Genomic DNA, 16,574 nt, shown 5'->3' with positions numbered 1-16,574 from the left:
TTTGTATAACAAGTACTCAAGAAGTGTAAGCACAGAGGGAATTGGATGAGGGCCACAGGGGGCATGTCTACAGAAGACTCATGACCTCTAGGCTGACAATGGTATATGTTTGAGTAGAACATCTCCTACGTCTCCAAAACAATGGCTTTGTTTTCCAGTCTCTGAGAATATATTTTCTTTAGAATTATATCTCTGGTACAGAGAGCCTACTTTTTGTGGAGTGGCAGTGGGAGGGAGAGGAGTTGTGGAATGGGCTTCACACACATTTATCATCTCTGTACTGATCACCCTGCATCAGCCTGACCAGCATACACTTTGTCAATTGCCAATTAATTATAATCAATTCCCTGTGTGTTTTAATCTTGTTTTCCCACCTGAGTAGGTGCCAATTTGGATACATCTACATCAGGGTTTTGTTTTAGATCTCCTAGTGAGCAGCTCTGTGCCAATCACAGCAGGGGCTCACCAATTCTTGTTAAATTAAGATGCTGAGGAGTCACAAGCATGGAGGATGTGTGTGTGGAGAGAGAGAGAGAGAGAGAGAGAGAGAGAGAGAGAGAGAGAGAGAGAGAGAGAGAGAGAGAGAGAGAGAGAGAGAAAGAGAGAGAGAGAGAGAGAGAGAGAACATAATGGCTAGCCCTAGAATTACTTAGTAAGAAATTAGCCAAAGATGTACTTGCTCAAGGGGCAGATGACCTGACTAGTAGGTGTCAAGCCCTGAGTTCAAACTCAATTCTGCTCCCCCTTCTGAAAAGGAACAAACTCCACTGAGAAAAAATACTACTGGAGCATTCAAAAAATGAAAATATAAAAGCCTCTGGTAGGTCCAAAAAGGCAAAGGCAAAATTGGAAGACCAAGGCAGTACAAGGAAGAGAATTGCAGCATAGGAAGAGAAACTTATGTTTATTCCTAAGAGTGCTTATGAAGGAGAAGAATGAGGCTTGCTTCCCTGGTTGGTGTAGGATACCCAAGATGGCAAGGATGGATTTTAGAGTTTTGAGGTTTCCTTCATTTTTCTCTGAAAATTTTTTTATCGAACATTTACTGAGTACCATTTCTAGGCCAGACATGGAACAAGGCACTGATATAAAAGTGATCACCACCAAACCTCTCAAGGAGCTCACAGTCTAATGGTAAACTACTGAGTAAACTGACGCACAAAGTGGTAAATGACTGACCCACTGAGGTAGGAAGGAGGTAGAACTAGACAGAGGACAGGAGACAATTCATGGGAAGAGAATCCCTCCAACTGAATCCTCTGAAATGTTTTTAGTTTGCTTCCCACAACCCCCTTCCCCCCCCAAAAAAATGTACAATGAATCTGGCTGTTTGATTGCTTATCCGTGGAAATGGATGGAAGATGGAATTATCTCTGTCCAGAGTTGGACTGGCACACACACACACACACACACACACACACACACACACACACACACACACACATATACTTCATGAATTGAAGAAGCTGGCAGAAGAGAAGCTCAAAAACAGAGGGGAATTGTATATGCTACCCTTCCCACTCATCCAAGGCCCTTAAAATTCAGAGCACTGAGTCTCACCATTATGGCAGGAACACAAACTAGATATGAACCTCTTAGTCTCATGACTACCATCAATGCAGAGGTCTGGAGAGAAGAGCTGACTTGGACAAGAGCACTTAACTGCAGAATGGGGGAGCTGGGAGCAGCACGTAGCCTTGCCCAGCATGTTAGTTCATTTTCTACTCCATGCACCTCCTCTGTCCTTATATTTGACCATGGGGACCTAGAAGCAGGGTCTGTACACAACCATGGCATTTGCTGGATTAATAACTGGAGAAATTTAGGTTAGTGCACATGTCAGTGAGGACTATTGTTTATCTAAAGGCTGAAATCACATCTGTGCTGGTCGGCCATCAGGAGAGCCATCTGTCATTTGGGGGGAATCCTAAGGGTATTTGGCACAGGGAGATGAGGGAATGGGGGGAGTCAGAGCTGCTGCTAGTAGCCTCCAGGTCTCCATCACCGAGTACCTCTTCACCTTGCATGGCCTTTATTCATGGCTGCTGCTTCTGGAGTACAGTGACTGCAGGAACCCAACCCAGGACCTGCATCAAGACACTGGTCCTGTCTGCGTGGCATTTCCTTTGTTCATGCTGTTAATTTCCTGATAATCCCAGTGTCCCAATGAGTCTGGGAAGTTGATTTAGTGTTTGTTTGTTTGTTTCTTCCAAGTCTCTAACATTACCCAGCAGGTACCAATAGGCATTAATGAAGCTGAACCAGAGGCCCAAAAAAGAAGATGTCAGCGACATGCTTAACTGTTAACATACAACCACCACCTTTGAGCCATGACTGTCCCAAAAGTGCTATAGAACTGGAGATCACATTAGGCTTGTCTCCACAGGGGTCTGGGAGAGTGGGGAGAGGAGAGGTCTGTCCAGAGTTGATTATGAGAACTACCACACAGAGAGGAAGGGGATGGGAAATACTATGCAAATGTGACAGCCTGCTTTTGTCTCTGGTCTCCAGCAGCTCTAAACATTTGATAACAACATCAAAACCCACAAATTTTCTTTATCCCTGCTATTGTGTGAAGCCATGGCTTTCAGAAAGAGAGGTTAAGGAGATTTAGTGGAGGTCAGCCAGCAGATCAGTAAATCCTGGAAGCGATTTGGTCTCTCTGCTCTTTTCTAACTATTTCACTGTTTCTATTGCTGTGTGAACAAACAGAAAATGTCCTACGTACTTGTGAGCCAAATGCAAACAAATGCTAAAAGCTTTTTTCTTCTTTTTTTTTTTTTGACTGGAATGAAATAACTTTGAGGGATGTTTTTTGGAAGAGGTGGAGGAAGAAGTGCTATTATAAGGCTTTAGAAGTTAGGGCAAGGGAGAGTATCTGATTCAGGAAAAATTCCACTGGGACCTATCCTTGTTTCCTGTGGAGAGAAACACAGGGTTCTGAGTTGTGCCTCTATGGGCTGGTCAATGGCTTGTTACAGTCAAGTTTCAAATAAGAGGGCAGAGATATATGTTTGCTGGCTTTTAGAAGACTAAGTCTAAAATGGTTCCTAGAACACTACTGCCCTCTGATCTTTGGAATTCTAAGATTCTAAGAGCTATAAAAGCCCTTGCTTTGTAAAATCTTTATGAAAAGTCTTTAAGTCTTCTCTGGGGACCTCCTTTCTCTACCCATTTCATATCTTCTTACTAGCTCTGTTTTGTTTCCTTCTTCAAGATTTATTACCCTGTGCCATAGTATATATATTTTAGTTACTCATCATTATATTTATTTTTTTTGTATCTTATTTCCTCTATCTACACTGTCTGATGGCAAAATCCATTGTTTTTCTCCCTTTACTTACTCTCCCCTCCCCTAGATCTAGAACCATGACCAGCAACCAGCTCAGGGAATTGCTCAAATAAGATATAAATGAGAGAAAGAGAGAATTAAAGTGAGCAATTAAAAACAAAAATGCTCACAAAGGATCTGTTGTAGGTACTAGAGGTATGGCTCAAGAGGCAGAGTGCCAGCCCTGATTTAAAAAGCCAAGTGAGAGTGTGAGGCTATGAATTCAAGCACAGTATTGGCACACATGTACGCGCTCCTGTGTGTGCACACACACTCAGAATCTGTTTTATACAAAGAACTAGTAGGTAGCTTAAGCAAGTATAGACCATAAGCTAATGCTTATGGTCTACTTGGACTGCTGTAACAAAATGCAAAGAACTAGATGTCTCAAACCACAGAAACTGATTTTCTCACCATTCTGGAAGTGGGAAGTCTAAGCAAGAAGTGAGCAGATTTGACTCTCCTGAGGTTTCCCTTCTTGGCTTATAAACAGCTACAAGCTCAGGGTATACACCCCCATCTGGATGCCCCTAGGTCTGTCTGTAAGTGATCACATCTGACATCTCTTTTGTACAGCCAGATTTTCTTTAGGAAACTAGTCAGAGTGGATTAAGGCCCAATCGTTCTCTTTAATGTAATCCTCCTTAAAGTTGAGAACCACTTGCACTATAGAAGGTTCTAAGAGTTAAACCTTGCTAATATGAATTGCAGGGGAGACATATTCCGGTCCATAACAGCCATTAAAAAAATGTTATATGGCACTGATGGCTCACACCTAGCACTCAGGAGGCTGAGATCTGAAGATCCCAGTTCAAAGCTAACCCAGGCAGGGAAGTCTGGGAGACTGATTCCAATTAACCACCATTAAAGTTGGAAGTGGTGGTGTAGCTCAAGTAACAGAGCACTAGCCTTGAGACCCAAATAAACACTTGAGGCCCAGAATTCAACACCCAGTACAGACACACAAATAAATAAATAAAAAGAAATATGATGTGCTAGAAAAATGAGATAGAAAGGTGGTAAAAGATTAAATCCTTACTATGGAAACAGCCATACAATGTGCAGTTGTTGTTCTTTATGTACTATGTTATTTCTCATCTCTTTGTTTTCCCTTGGTTATTCTCATATTGTTACAATATCTTACCTTGTTATCTGGTTTATTGTATATATGTTTATTTGTTTATTTGAAATAGGAAGAGGAAGGGGGGAAAACAAGATGAGGGGAGGGGGTGGGGATGGGAAATGGGGACAAAAACATGAGAAGGGGTATCAATGTGTGTGAAGTAATGTACCTTCTATCTGGTGAATACAACTGTAACCCTTCTATTAATTACAATAAAAAATTTTTAAAAAGAAAAAAAAGATTAAATCCTTACATATAATAACATTACTAGGCACAAAGGATACATTAAATATAAGAACTCTAAAGTATATCTCCATAATAGATAATGAAGCAATGTCATATAATAGATATTTCTTCTTTTTAGGTTTTGAACCTAAAAATTGTTCATTATTCTGAGCCATATTTTTGATCTGGAAAATTGTAGCAGTAGGATAGATGAAAAAATGAATCAGGACAATTTATGTCACATTCCCAACAGTAAAGCATGTAATGAGTGTGTAGTAAATTCTATTTTCCTCCTTTCTCCAAAAATACTCTATTCAGCTTGGGTCACACATTTTAACAGGAATACTGATATACTCTTAAGATTTCTTTTTCTTTTTTTTTGCCAGTTGTGGGGCTTGAACTCAAGGCCTGAACACTGTCCATGGACTTTTCTCAAGGCTAGAGCTCTACCCCAGAGCCACAGCACCACTTCCAGCTGTTTTCTATGTATGTGGTGCCAAGGAATTGAACCCGGGTCCTCATGCATGTTAGGCAAGCACTCTATCACTAGGCCAAACTCCTGGCCCCTCTTTTTCTTTTCCTCTCTTTCCTCAAATGATAGCATTTCTCCCTTGATTACAAAACAATGTGAGAAAAATGAGATAGAATCAACAAATAGAATCCTATAACTAATGCCTCCCCTGGTGAGACACTCTTTATAGATTGATGTATATAAACATCAGCCCTTTTTTCTATTTTTATAGAAAGATATAATTTGGTTTTCATATAAAGTAAAGCAATCCATATGTGCATGTCTTAGTGTCCATATGCATAAATTTAGTCCATTCATTCTTACATTTATATTTCATTATACAGAGGAAGAAGACTTCTGTCAGAGTTGATTTTTTTTCTGGGACTAGGCAGAGCCTTTTATGTACATATTGACCATCCAGGCATCCAGACAGTAAGTGACATGGGGCAGTTATTAAGCCATTGTGTCTCAGCCTACACAGAGTTGGTGGGACTACAATCCTATTATTGCTTTATCATCACTCCCTGTTAGACTCTACCACTAGGGGATGCTGGTGAGCTTAAGGACAGGAAAGATAGAGGAGGAACTTCCTGTTTGTTTCCTGCTTCTATTTGCTAGCATCATCCTAGCAGACCTTCTTCACATTAGAAGCAATGACTTCTTGTAGCAGCAGCTAAATCTAGCTTGCTCATCTCCAATATTTGAAAAAACAGCTTCAACTGTATGAGAAAAGCCAATTCAGCTGGTTATTACCTCCTTCTCTCTCCACCACCACCCCAGCTTTTTGTCCGTCATGTGGCTTGAACTCAGGGCCTGCACTGTTCCTGAGCTCTTTTGCTTAGGGTCAGTACTGAGCCACAGCTCCACTTCCAGTTTTCTGGTGGTTAACTGGATTTTCCTGCCTGGGTTGGCTTTGAACTATGGATCCTCAGATCTCAGACTCCTTAGTAGCTAGGATTACAGGCATGAGCCACCATGCCATGCTATCACCCTCTTTTCAGAGATAATATTTTAGGTCCACTCCTTCTTTGAGCTCATTGTATAGTGCCCAACAAAAAGACCTCTTCCTCAGAAATCTAATTTTAGCTCCAGTGCTCCTACTACAGTCTCTGCCCTTTTCCCCCCTCTCTCAAGGATCCTTCTCTCTCCCTCCCTTCTCCCCTCTCTCCTCTTCTCTCTTCCATTCTCTTCATTCTCTCTTCTCTCTTCTCCCCTCTCTCCTATCCACTCCATGAAGACTGAACCTACACCCTACCACTTGACCACCAAAGTCATATCCTCCCAGAACTTTCATTTAAATTTTTTGTTGTTTTGAGGGCAGGTCTCACAAATTTGCCTGGGCTGCCCTCAAATTCATAACTTGAACTAGGTTAATAGGTATGTACCACCAGACCCAACTCCTCCAGTAAACTTTTAGAATTTATTAGAAACAGCCCTAGTGCTACTAATATACAGCTGGTGACATTATTCCTTAGGAGTGATTGTTACTTTCTACATTTCCTACCTTTTTGATAACTCAGTGTTCTTTAGCCTTTTCAGCAAATGATTTTTACATGTTTATGTTAAATTTTCTCAGTTCAAATAGCCAGTATCTTTACTGACCTCCAACTAATTTGACATATCTTGAACCTATATAAGGATAGGTACTTCCTTCATGGAATAGCTCAGGGACCCACACTCTGCCAAACACTTTTGAAAAAAGGTAATTCTGAACATGCTAGAGATTTTTTTCATTCTTTAAGAAAGACTCAAATGGACTCCATGAAGCTCAATGTAAAAAAAGGACAAGATAGCACAGAGGCTGCATATGTTAACAATTTCATATACAATCATCACTGTCAGCAACTGGGTTTGCCACTCATGAAAAGACTTTGAAGAATTACCTAGGTGCATATTGAAAGTTAACCCTAAGGGGTTGTGTTTAAGCCAAGACTTGTAGAGCTTGAATATTTAATCTCCTCTGGAGTTCATTTTTATAATTTCTTAAAGTCTTTTAGTCATTTTGGCTTAACCATTTACCACACTTCTTTTCTTCTGGATCTGTGGATTGGGACACCTTTTCTTTAAAATACAGTCTTCAACCCAACAAGCTCTGAATATTCCCTCTCTATTTTATGAAGCTAATTAAATTATCTTTCCTATTATAGTATTGTTTCTCCCTGCCAACTTTTCTTTAAAATATCCTTCACCTCCTCCCCCAATCTTTTTCTATAGTAAATAGGAAAAGCAACCTCAGCTATCATTTTTGCTTTGCCTCTCTGGACAGGCTTGCCACAAGAACCTTTCCACCATGCTTCGGATCTCTTATCTACCCCCCCATTCCTGTTCACCCTCTGTGTCACTACCAGATTGATTAGATGTGTTCAATAACTCCTCAGTCAAAAAGCCTTTAAAGGTTTCTAATTGCCTACAGAGTGAACTTCCCTAGCAAGGCTTTCAAGTTGCTCTCATTCTGGCCTTTACAGTTTGATCGCCAGAGATTCACCTTTGTGAACCTTCTATTCTACCAAGTAAATGTATCCCTTATCCTCCAACTGGAACTTAAATATTTGCAGACACACTTGGACCTACTTCATTGTCTCCATTAAGAATGTCCTACCTATTCTTACTTTCTATCCCAATGATCTTCTACAAGCAAAACCTTACCTTGTCATTGCAGCAAGCTTGTCTCCCCTGTTTTGAATGTCTCATCCCTTAATAATATAGCAGATATGGATGCTTATCTCTTTGATTATGCATAATCCTACTACAATCCTTTATCCTGCTTTAAATGAAGAAACAATCTAGAGGTTAAGAGTTTTCTAATATCAGAATTAAAAAGTACATGAAAATATACACCGGGTTATATGCATATAAACAAAAAAAATTGACTGAAGGATGGTACACTCAGGGGAGGATTCCAATGATGTAACTCCTCTGCACAACTAATAATGAGTATCAGGAAGCTGAAACATGTTTTGTCAAGATGTGCAAGAAGAGGGGCAGATGAATGGAGAGAGGAAGGGTGATCAAAAACAGTCATTATATTGGTTCCATATCTTTGCTATGGTGAATAGTGCTGCAATGAACATTGTTGTGCTAGTGGGTTTAGTATGTCCTTAGTTGATGAGTGGATCAACAAGTTGTGGTATTTGTACACAATGGAATTCTATGCTGCTGTCAGAAAGAATGACATCGCCCCATTTGTTAGGAAATGGAAAGACTTAGAAAAAATCTTATTAAGTGAAGCCAGACTCAAAGGAACTTAGGCTCAATGGTTTCCCTCATTCGTCATAATCAGTAGAAACCTTGGGCTCTACTAGCAGAGATTTGCAATAGAGCAAAATCTTGATACATAAGGACATATAATGTGAAGCTAATTGAAAGGACCTCCAGGATATTGAAACAAAAGCCATATAACGAATGATTGTTGTCCTTAATGTACTATGTTATCTCTCATCTCCTTTGCTGTCCCCTTGGTTATCTCATATTGGTATAGTATCTCACTTTGTTATCTGATATACTGAATTTATTTGTATTTGGATATTTGAAATTTGATAGGGAAGGGGGGAAAACCAAGATGGGTGGGGGGTGTGGGGGGGAGGGAAACGGGTACCAAGACATGTGAAAGGGTATCAATGTATGTGAATTAATGCACCTTCTATCTGGCAAATATCATGTAACCCTTTTACTAATTACAATAAAAAAATTAAAAAAAACAGTCATTATATTCCATGTATATAATATGAAAATTAGACTAAGTAATTTGAGGCTAGGAATAGGACTGGGAAAGACAGGGGAGAACAGTGGAAGAAGTGACACTGATCAAGAAGTACTGCACTCATAATCCAATTTATTGAATTGAAATCTCTTTGTACAACTACTTTTAAAAAGTGTTTTCTAAGATCAAGTAGCTTATTGAGAGAGGATGTCAAGACAAGAAGCTTCCTCAGTCCACTCAACAATGATGTTATCTGGCTATCTTCAAGGCAGAAGGTCCAGGTTACCCAGCTCACCCCTGGTTTGTCACTAGTTAGCAGACAAACCTTGCATGGATCTCTTCACTTCTATGGACTTCCTTTTCTCATTTTCAAGGTCCCTTCCATCATTTCTGTCCTCAGCGCCAGTCCATGGAGGGTCATGAATTCCATTCTGCTCTTCTAGATAAAAAGACCTTTGACAACCCAGACTTCTGTTTTTATTGGGCCTTTAATTCCCAGGAAATGGGCCGTGCATTGGGGTCAGAACACTGAATCAATTTTCTTTGCAAATGCTTGGAGGCATCTTGTCATATCAAATTAAGCATTTATCTTTATTCAAAAACTCCAGAAGTTTTACAGAAAGGAATTGTTAAGAGAAAACTGAAACTGTCAACCTGCCATAGAATTATGAACAAAACCTGTGAAGAGTTCCTTAACCCCCTGGATAGTAGAAGGATTCACCTTTTCATTCTGTGGGCTCCATGGATGAGCAGATGCATGACAGCAGATTTTGTTCAGCAACTATTTAAGCTAATCTGGACCCATGATCACCAAAAGCTTTGTGTAGTTGGAAAAGCATAGCTTTTGCTGATACAGAAATCCTGACCCTGGGGCCTAGCAGGATGAAATTATGGAGCACTGATAAATGCAAGTAATGCTCTGAAAAAGGAAGTCAAGAGCGAGGCAGGCAGGTTTCAGTCTCAAAGGCACAGTTAAGTTCAGTTCCTTAATGTAGCCATCATGACCCTGGTTGGGGGGAAAGAATGTAATCTTAGGAAAGGGAAAAACTGATTTCATACCTGGCCCTTCATGTGAGCTAAAATTAACCTGGCTGTTTTAATTTGTTCTTCTGCACAATGTTTATAGCACTCACCTTATATCATCTTTTGTGGCAACACTAACAATGTGCATAAGATAGTCAACAAAATTTAGCTTCTCTATTTGCATCTCAACTAGCTCAGCAAGTGCCAGCAGCTCAACAATGATTCTGTATTTGGTCAGGTGGGGAGTGGTTTTGGATACCATGTCCAGGACCTGCCCCCCCCAAAAAACCCCACTATCTTCCATTTCCACATTTGCTTCTCATTCAAATATCCCATTTGTCAGTCAGTCTTGCAAGAGAGAAAGAGAGAGAGACCCTCATTGTATAGGGGATTTCATGCTTTCCCCTCCATCCTGTTTCTGGAGGTAAATCCTAAAAGAGTCAGCACAGCATTTTCCAGCATGGCTACCCCAATCCTGGGAAGCTGCTCTCCTAGCATGCTTTTAAGTGCTTGCATGACTAATGAAGGGTGACATGGCTGAGATTTGCTAGCCTTCACTTCAGGGTGTACATTCTAGCTGTATAAATTTAGCTGCCTTTAGACAATAAGCGACTTCCCAACAAAAGGAACCTCCAAAGTGAAAACGTACCATGACACGTCTCTGTCCTAACAAGGATTTGCCCATCCGGTCCTGTGAAACTTAGTCCTCACACAAAGATTCAGGCACTCAGGGGCTCTGAGTGCTATATCCATAGTGACAAGGATGTCACCAGTGTAGATGTTTCTCTCATCGCCTCTGACTCAAGATTCCTTACCAAGGTAGGAAGGCATGCAAACAAATAACAATACTGCAATATCAAACAGTTCCTGATCATTCATTATGTGCTTCTTTGTACTTCAATGATAATATTAGGTCTAGAAGAGAACCCAGATATTACTGAACTTAACACTCCAATTTGATGTTAGGGCCAAAGCAAGAGGAAGAACTATGTAGGATCCCACAGTCAATAGTTAGCCAATATAAGACAGATTCATAATTCTGCCTCTGTCATAACAAAGGAAGAAATGAAGTTTAAAGTCAGTTTGAACCAAAAGATCCATGGGACCCCCCCATCTCCAATATAAATAGCAAAATTACTGGGCTAGAGGTATGACTTAAATGGTACAGTGTCAGGCAAGAAAGTATAAGGACCTGAGTTCAAAATCTAGTACAAAAGGTGAAGGGGGAGAAGGAGGGAGGGAGGGAGGGAGGAAGGGAGGGAGGGAGGGAAGAGGGATGTTTGGTTGACTCGTGGGAAATCTGCTGAGAAATGTGGGATCACTTTGTGGGGGAGGATCATATGTTGTGGAAGCATTTTGAGTGCTTTAACTGTCTCTTCCAGCCCAAAGTTTGTGCAGTTGGGTCCAAAACACTGTGAAGTCATTAGGCATAGACAGCAAAACAAGAAATTAACCTCACTGGGACAGGTATGGTTACTGAATGTGATGATAAGTGCTCCCTCCCTCTACTTAGCAGGAGCCCCAGAGGCCCAACAGAATTCAGGCAAGAAAGCCACAGATCCCCTGGTACCTATGGAACTTGCGTGATGAGGCAGAATGGAAAAAATCCCATTACTGGAATTTCAGATCCAGGTATAAAAACAGATAAGTATTACAAAATGGCATTCATACAAATCTTAACCACTTCTAGGAGTCTCAATGGAAAAAAAATGGTGGGAACTGCAATTCCCAAATTCCCATTCTAGCATAGTTCCTGACATGCTTGCAGTTCTGCTTGGAATATGAACTTATGAGTTCTGAAAGAAAAGTATAAAATATTGTTTTCCTGACAGTGCTGATGAACATTTGATTTTGGCTCCTTGTTATGTTGCCTCCACGTTTCCCTGACTGGTATGAGTTTCTGGCCCACCTAATAGTTTTCTCTAAGTTTCTTGACTAGTTAGTTCTCTTGCCAACTGGTTTTCTAACCAGTTCTCAGAATCATAGCTGCAGTGTGTGAAGCTGAAACCTAGTGGCAGCCTCCCCACCTTCTTGCTTTCATTTTATACAGTTGGTTCTTACAAAGCCTTTGAAATCACTTGATTCCCATGTAAAACCCTTTTCTGTTGAAATATTTGCCATAGTTTCTGTCCTCCTGGCTTAACTACAATGATCAATACATTGAATTACACTAAAAAGTAATTTATTGAATGCATTTCACAGGCCAAGACTGTACTACACATCATCTCATTCAGTTTTTACTAATGTAGTATAATCATTCTCATTTAACAGCCAAATAAAAAAAAAAAAGGAGATGAAGGAGTCACAGTGGCTTTCTTGGGTCACTTCCCACTTCACAAAAACTAAAGTAGAACTGGGCTGTCTGGTTTCAGAATCTTTGTCAATGGCCCACTGGCAAGACTTTATTATAGCCTATCCCAGATAAGGTCCCCATAGAGAACAAGCTGAATCTCAAAAGAAAGAGAAATAAATCAGGATCTCAAGGAGTCTCTAGAAGTCATCTTTGCCCCTCTCCTTCCTTACTCTACCATCCTTCTTTGGCTGGCAGAATTCCACACACACAGGCCAGTCTTCAATAAACTGGCCCTCCACCTAGTGTCCTTTCTCCTTAATTCACTTTAATATGCACAACAGAGACTACGGCCTTCATTTTACGGCCAATGCAATGTCCTCTATAGTCTTCTTTCCTTGATCAAATTGTGACAGTCCCAGTCATAGGAAATTTCTCTCATTCTATGATCATGGCACATTCTTCCTGACTCCCTAATGGCAGATAACTTGGCCCACTTCCATTAGCATGAACTATATGTATGTTCATCTCTTGTATTGCTTTGGGAGCATCCGTGGTCAAGTGATGCCTTTAATTCAGACCACATCAGGATCTTGAAAATATCCTCTTGCTCTTGCTCACCAGAGGCATTTCCAGCAGAACTCTGATCCACATATTCTGGTTGGCCTTCTTCAAAGTCCCACTTCCCAAAACCTCACCCTCTTCTAGAAATTTCTACCTTGGTTTATGACAACAACTCTGATTCATGTATGCATGAATCTCTAGTGGGGTTCAAATAAATGAATCTCAGAACTAAGCTCTGGGTATTTTTGACTTGATGCTGGAAAAATACAAACTGGAGCTAGACCAGTATCTGGAAAGATTACTCCCTGCCAACTCACAAGGGTTTTGTTTCATTCTTTTCCAGAAACATCTCCAGCCTTTACATCCTGTCCCTGACTTCCAGATAGCTTTGGGGTGTGTCATTGCCAAATATTATTACCTATGCATGGTAGAGATTCAAGAACTGTCTACTGAAATAAGAGTGAACATCCAAAACTTGGAAAAGCTCCCAGAGATGAAAGATTCACTGAAATCAAGTTACTAAAGAAGAAAAAAAGGAGTTACATTAGAGACATTAAGTCAAGAAGTATGAAAATGGCTTGAAATGTATAAGGTGGTGGTCAGTTTGAAAGAGAATTCAGACAAAGCAGATTTGGTAGGATCCAAAAGAAAGAAGAAAGATGTCTGAATGGGCCTAGAAGTAAGACCACCTGGGGCCTTATGAAGCTGAAAGGCAGATCCAGGGAAGAAATGTCAGGGGGTGTCAAGAAAATGCTTTGTAGGAAAAGGAAAGACACAGGAGGGAGTGGGAAAGGAGAGAGCTAGCTTTCAGAAGATGGAATATAAAACACGGAGAGAGGTCAAAAGTTGAGGAAGAAGATTAAAAGGGAATGGAGAAGAATACAAGAAGAAGAAAGATGACAGGAAAGAGTGGGAGAAAGACAACTACAAATCCCACCATGAATTAAAAATGGCTAGGAAGATAGCTGAAAAATATTCTTTCCCATATTGAAAATGAGCTGTGGAGACAGAGATTACTCTTTATTCTGCAGTTCTTGGTTTTGCATCAATATAGCTAGCATTCACAGAAGACTTCCAGCACTCTAGGCCAGGGTGAACATCAGTAACAAATAATTCCCATTTTCCAGTGAGTTAAAACAGCAAATGTCTGATTCTGATTTCCATAGCTCTGTTCTGGGCTCACCAGACTTTATATTCTATAGTGTCCTTACTTGGGGACTGAGATTGGAGGACACTTCAGTAGAAGGAGACATGATCCAGTGCTGACTCTTATAGCAACTACCTCGGAGTAAAGCATGCTGTATCCACTTACCTTTTCTAAGCTATCTTCAAGTAACGTGTCTGTAGTTGATCTCAAAGAAGAGACCACACAATCCTACATCTCCCCAGTAGGGCCCTGAGCAGCTGAATGTCATAACAAATGACTACCCACATGTCCATCTGTCCATTTTTTACATTCTCAGGTCCTCTATTTCCACAATGGTAGATTCATCAGAAGTGTGTGTGTGTGTGTGTGTGTGTGTGTGTGTGTGTGTGTGTGTGTGTGTGTGTGTACACACATACACCTGTAATACACTAGGACTTAAACTCAGATTTTCTCATTTCTCATTTGGCTTTTTCACTCAAGGCAGGTGCTTTACCACTTCTGGCTTTGTGCTGATTAATTGAAAATGGAATCTCAAAGACCTTTCTGCTCTGGCTGGTTTTGAACTTTGGTACTTTGATTTCAGCTTCCTTATTGAATTACAGGTATAAGACACCAGCATTCGGCCTTCTTTACTAGACTTCATAGAGACTCATACATTGACAAAGCAAAAAAAAAAATTCCTTTCCTATCTTTCTAAACTTCCTGGGAGGGAAAGAGAATTCAGAGAGGTGACTTGCGCTATGGAGGCTCACCCTGCGGGGAGAACAGGGGTGTCTTGATTCTTTGGCTCCCCATGACAACTGTCCCCCACTAGGGCTCTTCTAGTAGCTTCATAAATATATACTTATTTGAACTACCAGATTAATTTCATCTGGGAATAGGCTTTTAATTACTACAAGAAGGAAAGGAAGAGTTTCTTGCCAAATACCTGGCTGCTGCCAAGTTCCTTGTATCTCCAATAATGAATCCCTACTATATAAATAAATACAAAGCAAGTTAGGCCTTTGAAATAAGAACCTGGGTAAAATTAGAGGAAAATGTTTGACAATATATATTATCATTTCTGCAAAACACAGAATTATTTTGGCCATTAGTAGTGTTATACATAACTGCTTATGTATATACATAGTCATATATATACATAGCCACATATACATACATATATTTATTTGCATTCCAGAAAGAAGCTCAAGAAATTGGTGGCAGTAAGAGAGAATCTACAAGCCACAGAAAGGCATATGTTTTCCTATATGCCCTTTTGCCCTGTTGGGAATTTTCTACTATGTACACACTACTTTTTCAATAAAATTTTTTTTAAATGAAGGGCCTGTTACAAAAGTAACATATGAAAAATCAAGTACCAGTGGCTCAGCTTATTCAGGAAGCTGAGATCTAAGGATCTAAGTTCAAAACCAGCTCAGGCAGGAAAGTCCATGAGACTTTTATCTCTAATTGACTAACAAAAACAGAAGTGGAGTTATGGCTCAAGTGTCAGAGCACACGCCTTGAGTGAAAAAGCTGAAACAATGTCCTGAGTTCAAATCCTGTACTGGCACACACACACTAACCCTTCCAAACCACCCACCCCCCACCTCGCAAAAAGTAACAGATGTCCAAAATGCTTATTGGAACTCCATGACATCCTTTAGAGTAACACAAAGTAGAACAAGATGTGGAGAAAGCCTAAAAAGGGAGTAACTGACAGCACTTACCAGCAGGCAAGTGGGATATATTCAAGCAAGTTGTAATGTATTTTAGGTCAGACAAACATAATTTCAATATCATTAGGCTAGGGTTCGGGCCCCCCAGTTTCACTACTATATTCTGTTGTTTCTCTGGAGAGATATACCCTGAAACTCACTGGGCTCTTCATAAACAACTGCAATTCTGGCCTTTGGGTTTCCTCAATCTAGGTCTGCTCATGCCCTTGTGTTTTATTAAAAAGCACAGCTCAGGGGCCAGAAGTTTGGCCTAGTGGTAGAATGTCTGCTTAGCATTCATGAAGACTCGGGTTTGATTCCTCGGTATCACATACATAGAAAAAAAAAAAAAGCTGGAAGTGGTGCTGTAGCTCAAGCGATAGAGCTAGCGCTAGCCTTCAGAAAGCCCAAGGACAGTGCTCAGACCCTGAATTCAAGGCCCAGCACTGGCAAAAATAAAAATAAAAGTACAGCCTATACTATAAGAAGATCCAGATCCCTGGATACAAGACACACTCTAGTTTGAATTCTCCACCACCTGCCTAATTAACTGTGAACTTCCAAATTACTTAATCTTTTTCCATTTTCAATAAGGTTGGGTGGTGTATGACTGAATCATGGCTATAAAGATTAGTTAAATGGTAATATAGAGAATTCCTGGTACTTGATAGTAACTCAGAAATATTATATATCCAGCCAGGTGCAATGGCTCATGCTTATAATCTCAGCTATTTAGGAGGCTGAAGTCTGGAGGTTTATGGTTTATGGTTCTCTCAAAAAGTTTGTGAGAAGCCCTTTCCAATAGCTAAAGCAATTTTATCATTCTTTCTTCCTACTGACCCAACCAAGCTCCTTCATAATAGTTATTACATTATATTCTGGCCTTCCTGTTTATTGTTTTACCTTCTTGATACAACACCCCTCCCCTAAAAAAGCATCAGTGTCCTGAAAGTGAGGTCT

The 16,574-nt window shown here is 40.3% G+C and overlaps 1 long non-coding RNA gene across 5 annotated transcripts in view; it reads right to left on the bottom strand.

The window, feature by feature from the left end:
• LOC150046392 (uncharacterized) overlaps window positions 1–16,574 on the bottom strand; it is a 247,837-nt gene that overhangs the window by 188,457 nt on the left and 42,806 nt on the right. The gene's annotated exons all lie outside the window — the stretch shown is intronic.

This window comes from Megascapheus bottae, chromosome 25, assembly GCF_031878675.1.
Source record: "Megascapheus bottae isolate mThoBot1 chromosome 25, mThoBot2.hap1, whole genome shotgun sequence".
In the NCBI taxonomy this organism is placed as follows: domain Eukaryota; kingdom Metazoa; phylum Chordata; class Mammalia; order Rodentia; family Geomyidae; genus Megascapheus; species Megascapheus bottae.
The sequence above is the reverse complement of the archived record's forward strand: the minus strand, read 5'-3'. Positions and strand labels throughout refer to the sequence as shown.